The following is a 13,831-nucleotide window of genomic DNA, read 5'->3' as shown; positions in this document are numbered from 1 at the left end:
GACATTTCTGCAAAGAAGACATCCAGATCGCCAACAGACACATGAAAAAGTGCTCCACATCACTCAGCATCAGGGAAATACAAATCAAAACCACAATGAGATATCGCCTCACACCAGTCAGAATGGCTAAAATTAACAAGTCAGGAAATGACAGATGCTGGCGAGGATGCGGAGAAAGGGGAACCCTCCTACACTGTTGGTGGGAATGCAAGCTGGTGCAACCACTCTGGAAAACAGCATGGAGGTTCCTCAAAATGTTGAAAATAGAACTACCCTATGACCCAGCAATTGCACTGCTGGGTATTTACCCTAAAGATACAAACGTAGTGATCCGAAGGGGCACGTGCACCCGAATGTTTATAGCAGCAATGTCTACAATAGCCAAACTATGGAAAGAACCTAGATGTCCATCAACAGAAGAATGGATAAAGAAGAGGTGGTATATATACACAATGGAATACTATGCAGCCATCAAAAGAAATGAAATCTTGCCATTTGCGACGACGTGGATAGAACTAGAGGGTATCATGCTTAGCGAAATAAGTCAATCGGAGAAAGACAACTATCATATGATCTCCCTGATATGAGGGAGAGGAGATGCAACATGGGGGGTTAAGGGGGTAGGAGAAGAGTAAATGAAACAAGATGGGATTGGGAGGGAGACAAACCATAAGTGACTCTTAATCTCACAAAACAAACTGAGGGTTGATGGGGGGAGGGGGGTTGGGAGAGGGGAGTTGGGTTATGGATATTGGGGAGGGTATGTGCTATGGTGAGTGCTGTGAAGTGTGTAAACCTGGCGATTCGCTGACCTGTACCCCTGGGGATAAATATATGTTTATAAAAAATAAAATAAAATAAAAAAAAAGAAATGGTATACACACACACACACAATGGAATACTATGTAGCCATCAAAACCTTGAAATCTTGCCATTTGCAATGACATGGATGAAACTAGATGGTAGGCAAAATAAGTCAACCAGAGAAAGACAATTATATGATCTCTTTGATATGAGGAATTTGAGAGGCAGGGTGGGGGTTCCTGTGGGGAAGGGAGGGAAAAATGGAACAAGGTAGGGACCGGGGAGGGAGACAAACCATAAAAGACTCTTAATCTCAGGAAACAAACTGAAGGTTGCTGGAGTGGAGGGGAGTAGGAGGGATAGGGTGGCTCGGTGATGGACATTGGAGAGGGTATATGCTATGGTGAGCGCTGTGAATTGTGTAAGACTGATGATTCACAGATCTGTACTCCTGAAACAAATAATACATTATATGTTAATAAAAAAATAAAAACTCATCTTATTTGGAAATTTCTATTTTCAAGAGATCAGAGCCCTCTTCCACACTGTCCCTTAAGCTTATCTCCAAAGAACATCTCCACACTGGGTACAGTCTCACTAGCTGATCCCAAAAAAAGTACAGAGATTTTTATCAATTCGTATGTCTCTGGTGTTCACTTTAGGAAAACAGATGGATATAAACAACAACAACAATGAAAATATGGGAATATTACAAATTTAAGACCCCCCCCACACACACACACACAAATTCTTTTGGACATTATCTTTTGTCTGGAGTTCCTAACTTCCTTCTGACCTAGTAATAGAAAGTTCTATTAGATTATTTACCTTTATATGAACATTGAAGTTCACAAAGTTGCTGAAAATAATCTTAAAGGTTATGTGGGCTTCTTATTAGGAAGTCCTTCTACAAAAGCCTCTGTTCTGTCTAAATCATCAGAGATGAAGAACAGTGATGTCTGGCCTGAGAATACCCAGCCTGTACCATACCCATTTCCCCAGGGAACCTACTATGGAAGGGTTGTAGTTGCTGTCTTGTGTTGGTGGTGGGTTTTCTCCAAACCAGTCAAAAGATGAGCCAAAGTGGAGTCCTCTTAGCGGCAGAATCCATGACAGCAGGCTCTCCTTCTTTAGTGTTGGAGAATCAGCCCTGCATCACAACCCTGAAGCCAGGGATTACTAATTTTGACTACTCTCCTCTAATTGGAGTGAGAAGAATACTAAGGAAATATGCATAAATCAATAGGAAAACATCATTCTGTCAGAGTAAATCAGGAATAAAGATCTGACAGACAATGACTCTGTTAAACTGTAAAAAAAAAAAAAAACTGGACTAATCAAATAACAACTAAAAAGTGAAATTCCACCATTATTTAACATTCGGTCTTAAATTAATAATTTGATTAAATTGGGTTTCTTTCTTTGTAAGTAAATGACTTTGGATCCAGAAAAAGTGACTAGTTGTTCAAACAGTAGAAAGCCATTTGTATAGAACTTACATGGAAATGCCAACTCACTGGGCCAAATTCTGTGTGTCTCTCTCTGAAGCTGGGCAAACACAAATGAGGGAAGCTCATTCACATTTTTTAGGTTTTCATAAACAAGGATGACAGAGAAAAGGATGAGCTGCTGATGCTTTTCCATTTCATCTTGTGAACATTTCATTCTGGAAATTATCATCAGGGCTAAGGTCTTTGAGTTTGCCATAATTAGATTGCTTTACAAGGAATGCAGCTCAGCTGGTACTTAGCTACTGTTGACACTGCAAATGCGTGCTGCACAGGGAAGGACATACTTCACAGAGGGTCTGAGACAATTCCAAATATGTACCTGCTGCGATACTGGCTTCCAGGGCCATAATGCCAAAAGCAAAGGGAAGTATTTCAGATATGTTTAAACTTGAATTCACCTCCTTAAACCTAACAATTGAAATGAATAAAAAGAGTGAAATAATATTTTCTCACTATTTAAACAGGATTCTGCCAATATTTACTATTTCTACTGACCACATTTGAGATGATATTTGCTTCCTACTTTATTTCCCATAATCCATGAACTGCTTCTCATAGAGGCAGTTGACAATGGATTTATGGCTAAAGATGTTTAAGAACATTTTCAGTCACACCAGATTTAATAAGACAAATATCACCTCCACAATCACCAAGAAGAGCATTGTGGTTAAAAAAAAAGAGAGAGAGAGAGAGAGAGATAACCTTGTCCTGATTTTGACAAAAGCAGCATGTCATCTGCTCTGAAACATTAAGTAGAGTGCTGGCCAATATACTTTAAGAAAGACAGCAAAAAGGCAGAAAATAGATAAAAGGGAAACTTTTGAAGGAATGTGGATGGTGGGTAGCAGGTGAAAGGAAGCTACATTCTGAGACAATTCTAGTGTTTTTCAACCTTAAACTCTGTGTAACAGTTTATTTGAAGCCTCTAAAACTTTACTAAATTAATAGAAGAGGGGCCCGTGGGTGGCTCAGTGGGTTAAGGCCTTTGCCTTTGGCTCAGGTCATGATCCCCGTGTTCTGGGATCGAGCCCCGAATTGGGCTCTCTGCTCAGCAGGAAGCCTGCTTCCCCCTCTCTCTCTGCCTGCGTCTCTACCTACTTGTGATCTCCATCTGTCAAATAAATAAATAAAATCTTCAAAAAAAAAAAATAGAAGAGGGACATTTTGTTCTTTAGATTCTACTAGTATTAGAGATTATGTCTTTTGAAATATGAAAATTAAGACACCTTAAAGAAAATAATACATCATCCAAGCAAGACAATGAATAATCTGATGTAGCACAAAGATGGTATGAATTGAAAAGGTCTGCTCCCTGCCTCTAAAAGTTTGGGGATCAAAAGCCTTCTTTATTTTATATTGTTTTCAGTGTAAGGTGATACAATTCTTTAAAAATCCTTGTGGGTTTCTTAAGTATTCACTCATAACCAGTTTCATTAAACAAAAGCCAAATTCACAAAGCTCCTCAAGATAAAGTTGTATAATTAGGCCTTTTTGAGACTGCTATGGGAGAACACCATTAAGAATCTTAGAAGCCCTATTATTTAACTGAAATGACGTGGCCAGGAAGGCATTAAAATCTTGAAAAGAGGGGCAGATTGGTGGCTCAGTCTTTTAAGTGTCTGCCTTCCTCTCAGGGCTCAGGTCATAATCTCAGGGTCCTGGGATCAAGCCCTTCCTAGGGCTCTCTGCTTAGCGGGGAGTCTGCTTCTTCCTCTCCCTCTGCTCTGCTCGTACTCTCTCTCTCAAATGAATAAATAGAACCTTAAAAAAAAAAATCCTTAAAAGACCTTTCCTCTGTTCTATGAGTAACTGTGTTAAATCCTTCTGAGATACTAACAAAGAACTTACAGACTTATACTGGATTTGATCTTTTCCAGAAGCCATTGTTTCAACTTGTTTTTAAAGAATCTGGATATGAGAAACAATTTTATTTCAAATCCGGCAAGTTCTTGCTTTTTTATATTTAATAATTTATTCTTTAGCTCATCTCTTCTTACATTTTGTCATAGGCAATGAAAAAAAAAATCAAATGGCATTTTGAATATCTTCCTGGAAATCCCCTAGCTAGATCTTTGAGTTTATTAATGGCATACATTTCTTCTTTGCCACATTATCACAAATGACTATGTTGGCAAACTCTTTGATCACCTAACAAGGGTTCCCTTTCCCTCAGCCTCCAACAATCTTTTCCTCTGTTTCCTTTAAGGTTTTGCTTCAAGACCTGTTAAGCTTCCACTAACACTCTACTTGAGACCCTTTAGATTTCAGTAACAGCCTCCTCTAGAGCATTTCAACGTCTTCCCACAGTACAATTCCAAAGTCAGTGCCACATTTTAGGCTTTTATTATAGCTGCATCCCATTTCCAGGCTCCAAAAGTTGCAGCAGTTACCTGTTGATGCATAAACTGTCCCTAAAACTTAGTGACTTAAAGCAACATCTATTATTTATTTTGTTCTTGCATCTACAGTTTGAATAAGCTTTAGCAAGGACCATTTCTCTGAACTCTGTATGGCATTATCTGGGGTGGCATGACTGGTAACTGGAAATCTACTGTCAAGGTAACTCATTCATGTGGTTGGCAATTTGGTGCTGTCTGTTGGCTGGGACGTTAGCCAAGAGCAAAGGCTGGAGCTTCTGTTCTTTACACTGGCCTCCTCCTAGATGTTTTGGCCTTCCTAACATCATGGTAGCTGGGTCTCAAGATCAAGCATCCTGAGAGAACCAAATGTCAGTTCATGGCATTTTTTTATGTCCTAACCTTGAAAGTCAGGTCACTTCTACTACACTCTATTATTTAAAGCAGTCTTGAAGTTTCAGCCAGTTATGAAGAGAAGGGATATAGACTCCAGCTCTTGATGGGGAAGTGGCAAAATTTTAGAAGAGAATGTGAAACTGAATGATATTGTTGGACCTATCTTTAGAAAATATAATCTGATATACCAAGTAAAAAGTGATGGCATAAGGAATTAATATGGGGGGGTGGTAATGTATCTTATCACTGACACCAGAATTATGGAGAAGAATTAAACATTTTATAATATAGCTCCTGTTTCTCTGAAAGTACACAGTATCTGTTGAGATGGATTATAGATCTAACCCAGTTTGGGAATCTTTTTATGTTCATCTAAATCAGACATATCCTTGTAAAATATTACTATCCTAAAATATTATTTTCCATATGTCAATAAAAATAACTTAGTTTCATGGTAACAATTTAAAATGACCAATATTTTCCACCCAGTTGAGTTCCATTTAATAAGTATGTATTGAACAACTACATGCCAAACACTGTTCTAGGTATACTATGGTGAATAAGGCATGTTCCTGTAATACTGTAGTTTGAAAAACATACACTAAATAGTTAACTACACCATAGTAAGAAATGAAAAAATAATAATGGTCTGTACTACATCTCCATGAAAATTAATGAAATTGGATCCCTACCTCACATATATAAAAATTAAAACTCAAAATCCATAAAAATCTAAATGTAAGAATTTGAAGTATAAAACTCCTGAAAGACAACAGTAAATTTCCATGACCATTAGGCGATGATTTTTTTCAAATTAAGAACTTTTGTGCCTCAAGGACATCATCAAAAAAGTGAAAAAACAGGACACAGAGTAGGAGGAAAATTTTGCAAATCATATATAAATCATATCTGACAAAGGACTCAGCTAGAATATGAAAAGAACTCTTACAACTCAATAATAGAAAGAAAAACGACTCAATTTTTTAAATGCCTAAAGTATCTGAATAGACATTTCTCCAAAGAAGATATATAAATGGTTAATAAGCACCTGAAAAGATGCTCAGTATCATTCAGAAAAATGCCCACCAAAACCACATTGAGATACTATCTATGCAAGATAAATAAAAATATATGGTCCATACAAAAACTTGCACATGAAAGTACTTAACAGCATGATTTGTAATAGACAAAGTGAAAACAGCCCAATGTCCTTCAAATGATGAATGAATAAAATGTGGTACATTCATATAATGGAATATTATTCAGCAGTAAAAAGGAGTGAAGTACTGATACATGCTACAACGTGGATATACGTTGAAAATATTGTTGTGAAAGAAGTCACATAAGCTTACATATTATATTATTCCATTTATATGAGGTGCCCAGGATAAGCAAATCTTTGTTTTGTTTTGTTTTGTTTTGTTTTGTTGAGAGAGAGAGGTAGCAGAGGGGCACAGGGAGAGAGAGAATCTTAAGCAGGCTCCATGCCCAGCATGGAACCTGATGCAGGGATGGATCTCACAACCCTGAGATCATGACCTGAGCTGAAATCAAGAGTTGGACACTTAACTGACTGAACAACCCAGGCACCCCTAGAATAAGCAAATCTATAGAGAAAGAAAGTAAATTGTAGTTGCCTAGGATGGGGGTGGGTTGAGGAAGAATGGAGAGTGACTGCTAATAGGTACTGAGTGTTTTGGAGGTGATAAAAATGTTCTAAAATTAACTCTAATGATGGTTGCAAACTTTGTGGATATATTAAAAACTATGAAATTTACACATTAAATAGGTGAACTGTGTGGTATATGAATTATATTTCAGTAAAGATGATACACACACACACACACACAAACCTAAAGGTATGTACTCCATAGAGTGGAGGCATAGACAAAATAATGTCTGCTTGGTAGATCACAGAGTTTCTTGGAGGGAGAAATGCTTAAAATGTTTGACATTGGAGAAGGAAAGAACTTGACACAGAGAACAAAAACATGCGAATACAGGGAAGGTTGGAGCAGTACAGTTGAAAATGGCTGAAGCACATCTGTATATTATGGGATTTCAAGAAAGACGCTTGAAGTTGCAAAAAGGGATGTATTTGGACTTGAACTCAAAAAGAGCAGGGCATCATTGAAAGTCTTTGAGCAATAAGGGCAAAGAGGTGATGGAATCATATTTGCATTTAGAACAGTCTAACAGTATGGAGGAATATGGGCGGCAGATGAACTACTAGGCAGAAAGGCCTAGGTGGCAATTAGGGCCATAATTACAAAAGGGCCTAAGAAGCAAGAGGGCCTGAACTAATGAATTAGCAGTGGAGGTGACTGGATATGAAGGAGTTAGATGCTCAGCACTTGTGAAGAAGCAAGGCACCTGGCAAACAAAGACAATTAATATTTGGTAAGTAGAACTGGAATTTGGTGGGCCTTTTACCTAGATATTTCAACAAGGGCAAAACATAAAAAATACTCTGAGATGGCTAATGCTTCAAAGGTCATAATCTTCACATATAATATTTTCCTGAAGGAAAAGAAATGACATATGGCACAATCTATAAACGTATTTTTATGTGCTTAGAACCTATAAATATGGGTTCCAGTATATAAAACCACTTATACATTTCTTCCCAAGAAACAGCCAGATATGTATTTTATTTTATTTTTTTAAATGACATTTTTTAAAGATTTTATTTATTTGACAGAGATCACAAGTAGTCAGAGGCAGGCGGAGAGAGAGGGGGAAGCAGGCTCCCTGCTGAGCAGAGAGCCCAATGCGGGGCTCGATCCCAGGACCCTGGGATCATGACCTGAGCCGAAGGCAGAGGCTTAACCCACTGAGCCACCCAGGTGCCCCCAGATATGAATTTTAATAACTACATAACCAGTGACTTATAAATACTGTGAAGTTCTTTTATAGTTATTTTTGTAGATCATCATTGTTAAATTAGAAGTCCCATAATCTTTGAGAAGTAATTATGGTGTTTTGTCCCCAGCAACCATAAAAATAGTTTGGTGAGAAAGAAGCAAGCACCTGCTGCATATGCTATGTTTTTCTGGTATTGTACCAGAATCTTCTGGAGGTGTCTAAATGTCCCTTGTTTAAAGAAGAAACCAGGAAGTTGGCAGTGGCTGTAACTTCTCAAAAGTGCCTCTTGTTGGTCATGAAATACTGATTTGCACACTTCCTGATCTTTAGTCTCTAAGATATACAAATCATGGTGAAGTAACTGTTCCTCCCTTAGCAATCCTTATGACCCAGAGCTGTAAATTCTCCCGTCTAGACAGAAGATGCCAACTCTTCCATTGCAGTGACTTTAAAAATTGTCAGAATTATTTGCAGTTTCTACCAGTTGAATATTTATTAAACTTTAAATTGTATGCCCTTCAGAATCTATCAACTTGAAAATCTCTTAGCTATTACATATCAATTAAAATTACAATATTCTGAAGAACAGAACTTCTCAAAAGTAAATCATCATAATGTACTCTCTTTGGGTATAGTACATCTTATTTGTAATAGTCCTACATTAATAATTGGCTTAATTTGTTAGTTTTTCTTAACTTTTTAAAACCCATACTCCACCCTTTCAGAAGACTTTAGAAGGTTGTGTTTTTTGAAGCTTGTATTTCAAAGGAATATTTTTCCAAATACAAAATTACAAAACAATAAAAACAACATGCCCAGGCTTATGTGCCTGAAAGCACACATATACACACACCCAGACACAACATATATTCTGTAATTAATTGCTCTTGCCCAGTGAGAATTGCTATGCTCAGCGGGTTTTTAAAATCTTATCTCAGTTGTTCACTGATTCATTTTAAAAAATGAAGAACAGAAAAGAAACAGGATTATGCTAAGAGAACGATGTTGTCAAGGGCATTCATAAGAAAACAATAAAGGGCTACAAATAGCCAAAACTAAGGATTTCAATTTTCCAAAGCCTCAAATCCTTTAAATAAATGATACAGAGTAAAGCATCTCACCATTGGCAATTATCCTAATTGGTCATTTATTGCAGTGCCAACTAAGTGTATTAAAAATAAGATAAAAGAAAAAAAAATAAGATAAAAGATAAACTTGTGACAAATGTATCCAGCACTGAGATTTTCCTGAATTAAATAAAACTTAGGCATGATAAGGCACACAATGTTTGTAGTGGTTTATTTAACATAAAGTTGGAATAACTTCAGCTGTATTTTCACTCAGTTGACTAAGATAATCAATACAGTATTTCATCTTGATATCTCAATACATTGCTATGTTTTTACTTTCTCTTCTATTATTATCATTACTACCTCTAACAGTTACTATTTTTTGAGCTCTTACCATTTGCTAGGCAGTATGCTAAATACCGTTATGTTATTATACCTTATTAATCTCCCCTAATAAGCCAAAGTAATAAAATAAGGCCATATAAAAATCAGTTTTGTCACTAGTGCCTTGTCCTCAACAGTTATTCACTAGATGTGTGTGTTAATGAATTTAATTGTGATAAGATTTCAGAAAATATAATAAAAATGTGAATGTTCCACACCTGTCATTAAATGCTGGTCTGTGTCCAAGAGTAAAAGAGAACCAGCTTGTGCCTATACACACTAATTTGTGTTCATGCTAAAGATTCAGCCATGGTCAATTTGGTGTTTTGGCAGACAGCAAGAGAGCTTGCCAGCATCAGAGAACAGGGGATAGGAAGGACAGCAAAGTGTCTATATTAAATACATCTCACCCATGGGCAAGCCCCTTGGAGATGGTAATGAAGCACAAGCAATCAACGATATACTCCTAGGGGATCCATGTGAGAAGGCTGGGTTATAAGCAGCTGCTTTTTTGCCAGTGGAGTAAGCAATGATAGAGCAAGAGAGGCTCTTGCCCCTCTTCTGTGTGGCTTGGTATCATCACAGCTTTGGCCAGTTAAGGACCCCAGTAGAAGAGCAGGGGAGCACTGTAGCCTCCAATAAAGAGAAAAGATCACTTGGCATTGATAGATAAGGACTATTGTGAAGATGCATGAATAACTTTTGAGGACTTTCCAAGTAAACACTCCTCTAGGAAGAGGATATTATTCTTTTAAAAAAAAAAAAAAGATTTTTATTTATTTATTTGAGAGAGAGAGAGCATGAGATGGCAGAAGGTCAGAGGGAGAAGCAGACTCTCCATGGGGCTGGGAACCCGATGCGGGACTTGATCCTGGAACTCCGGGATCATGACCTGAACCGAAGGCAGTTGCTTAACCAACTGAACCACCTTGGTGCCCCGGAAGAGGATATTCTTCAGCAGTTATGAGGTGGTGATGGGAAAAGATAAAAGAAAAAAAAGTCTATCATCATTAATACAATCCCATTTGTCCTCATAGACTGAGGAGGCCTGAGTAATACATATAACTAATGTCATACAATATATCATATCATATAATAATTGCTTAGCAATACCCTAAGGGATTTTTTTTAACCTCAGGACTGTTGAAATAATAAAAGGAATTATTTGAGGTGTACCAAACAAACTATGAATTATCTGTGGATGAATATACTAAACAACTCAGAAACATGAATAACATATTACAATGTGTTTGACACAGGTATAATTGTTTTTATTCACTAATCCCTTCCTAAAAGGAATGGTAAATTTTTCCAAACACCACTGAATGGAACAAATTCCACACTCTTGAGCTGATTTACTCTTTCCACAGCATCTCCAGAGCTAGTTCATTCCATTTTGAGTCTCATCCTGGCTCTTGAGTGGTTGACTACAGAAGCACTCAGACTGTCTGCATTTTCTCAATCTCCAGTCAACACATAAAGACTTATCACCTGCTGTCATTAATAGCAAAATAGCTCTTTGCTTAGCTGTTTTTTGTTGCCAACCGGCCTGTCTTTTTTTTTTTTTTTAAGATTTTATTTATTTATTTGACAGACAGAGATCACAAGTAAGCAGAGTCAGGCAGAGAGGAGGAAGCAGGCTCCTTGCTGTGCAGAGAGCCTGATGCAGGGCTCTATCCCAGGACCCTAAGACCATGACCCGAGCGGAAGGCAGAGGCTTTACTCCACTGAGCCACCCAGGTGCCCCGCCAACAGGCCTATCTTGACAAGTTGTACATTTGCACATGGCCTTAGGTAGTTCCCCTCATAGTTTCCTCCTGATGTGCTGTGCTTATCTTTGTTCTCAGTTTTGAACTTTGGGCTGTAATGGAAAGTTTCCTGAAGGGAGCTTCTAAAATGACAACTCCTTGGAGATAAAAAGTCCTTTTCCTGCTTACCAAATTTCTCCTTTTAAAGGATCTGGCATGAGGCGCCTGGGTGGCTCAGTGGGTTAAGCCTCTGCCTTCGGCTCAAGTCATGATCTCAGGGTCCTGGGATAGAGCCCCACATCAGGCTCTCTGCTCAGCAGGGAGCCTGCTTCCTCTTCTCTCTGCCTGCCTCTCTGCCTACTTGTGATCTCTCTCTGCCAAATAAATAAATAAAATCTTTTAAAAAAAATAAAGCATCTGGCATACAGGCAGTTAAGACCTAGTAATCTAAATCCTTGCTTCTAAAAGTACAGCTCAAAGACTAGCAGCATTAATCTCACCTTGGGAGCTTCTAGAAACACAAAAATTTGGACTCTAGAAATAGGACGAAGGCCTTCTTAATCAGAACCTTCACATCTACGACATCTGTGGTGACTTGATTTCTACACATATTAAAGCTTGCAAAGCATTGTTCTAAGTAGTATTCCATGAGCAAAAATTTGTGCCCCACTCTCTGCTCAGCAGGGAGCCTGCTTCTCCCTCTCCCACTCTCCCTGCTTGTGTTCTCTCTTGCTGTCTGTCAAATAAATAAATAAAATTTAAAAAAAATTTTTTTGCCCCAAAGAACAAAATGTCTTTTGTATTGTTTTGAACACAGTCATGTTCACCGTTCACAAAGTAGGATAATCAGGGATCTTTTGTCAATCCTTGGTTCATCTTCTTGAAAGAACATGATGATGAAAAATTCAGGACTGGATCTATAAATTCATGTTCTCTCTTCCATGTAAAGTTTAATTTGCCAGACCTCCTTACCTGTCACCCTGTATCTACCCATCATGAACGACTACCACCACCGCCACAAACCTTACTGAGCGGTGCCAAGCACTGTGCTAAGTGCATTTACATTTGTTAACAACTCTGTAAAAGAGGCACTAGACTCACCATCCCAGTTCTACGTAGTAGAGATTTGAAGCCGGCTTGAGTCTTAACCACTAGAAAGGCATGCCTCCTTGCCAAGTCAGTGATGGCTTAAATCTCATATATACTAAGCCCTCTTGCTTAAAACATTTTGTTACTTTTTCTAGTGATGTAGTAACTTGTTTTCTGAGGAAGTGCCTATAAAAATACAATGTTTAACCATTTTTATTTAATAAAAACAGTCAAACACTCCTTATGACTAGTTGTAAGCTTAATTACACTGGGAAAAAAAATAGGTGTTTTACTAATATGTGCATTTGTTTTGAAGAGAGAGTAGCATTTACATTCCTATTATCAGATGAAGCAAAATATAGGACATTTAACACTATTTTAAAAGACAGAAAATCATAAAGAGGTTTACTTTGTAAAGTGTATTAACACTGCCAAATTGCTTTCTTAGGAAAACTAAGATTTATGCACATTAGAATTTAGAACAGAAAATAATTTAACATAAAACATTAATCTCTGATTTAAAACATTATCTTTGTTTGCTATACCTACCATTTGTCCAAGTTGAGTACACTTGTCATTTGATACTATTTTTATCGATTCCATAAAAGTATATTTATGACATGGGGATTGATTCAAGGAACATTTTTATAAATCTAAATCAATATGGGCATCAAAAGAATGTTAAATTTCTAAAACCACAAGAGCATACAAATATTTATAACGTGCATGCTTTCTCTATAGTTGTATGGTCCTCATGTAAGTAGTATAGTTAACTTCTCAAGTTTCCTATAATTTTTTTCTCCTTAGCCTACAGATTAACTAGTTATTTTCCCTAAAATATTTCATCACTACTTCAAATATTTTTATTTCTAAAATAAAGCATCATTATTTTCTCAGTTCCAGTTCTAAGTCATTCTGAAGTCTATTTTTCATAATGCATTCATTACCTTTTGTTGTCATTCCAACCCACATTACCTACATTTCCTTAATATGCTTTCCTATCCATTTGAAGAACCCATTCGATCTTTTTAAAATGGACAAAAAACAATTTAACTCCTAAATGTACTGATTCCTTCAAAGGTCTGAATAATATAATCTATTACTTGTCTTTACAATGTGCTCTTACTCATTCTTTGTATATCCATCTTCATAAACTCAGAGCTTTGTTAAGGGTGGGTATCCAGCAAACTTTTTTTTTTTTAAATTTTGAGAGCAAGCATACATGAGAGCACATTAGTCAGGGGAGGGGCAGAAGGACAGGAAGAGGGAGAAGCAGACCTCCCCACTGAGCACAGAGCCCAACAGACTGCAGGGCGATCCCAGGACCCCGAGGTCATGACCTGAGCCAAAGTCAAGTGCTTAACCCCCTGAGCCACCCATGCGCCCCTCCAGCAAACTTTTATTAGTACTATTGTTCACAAGACTTAGTCTCCTTTGGGGTATCCGAAAGGACTCTTGTGAGGCAACGGATAGTACTATTTGTTTGATATGTTTCTTTGAGTACATACATTTCTAATTTATTGTGAAGCACATTTGACATTCTGTATGTAAACCATTGTTCAGTGAGAAAGAACATGGGTTGTGAAAATGAGAATAAAGTGAATAAA

Source organism: Lutra lutra, chromosome 3 (genome assembly GCF_902655055.1).
Source record: "Lutra lutra chromosome 3, mLutLut1.2, whole genome shotgun sequence".
NCBI classification, from domain to species: domain Eukaryota; kingdom Metazoa; phylum Chordata; class Mammalia; order Carnivora; family Mustelidae; genus Lutra; species Lutra lutra.
This window is presented reverse-complemented; position numbering follows the sequence as displayed.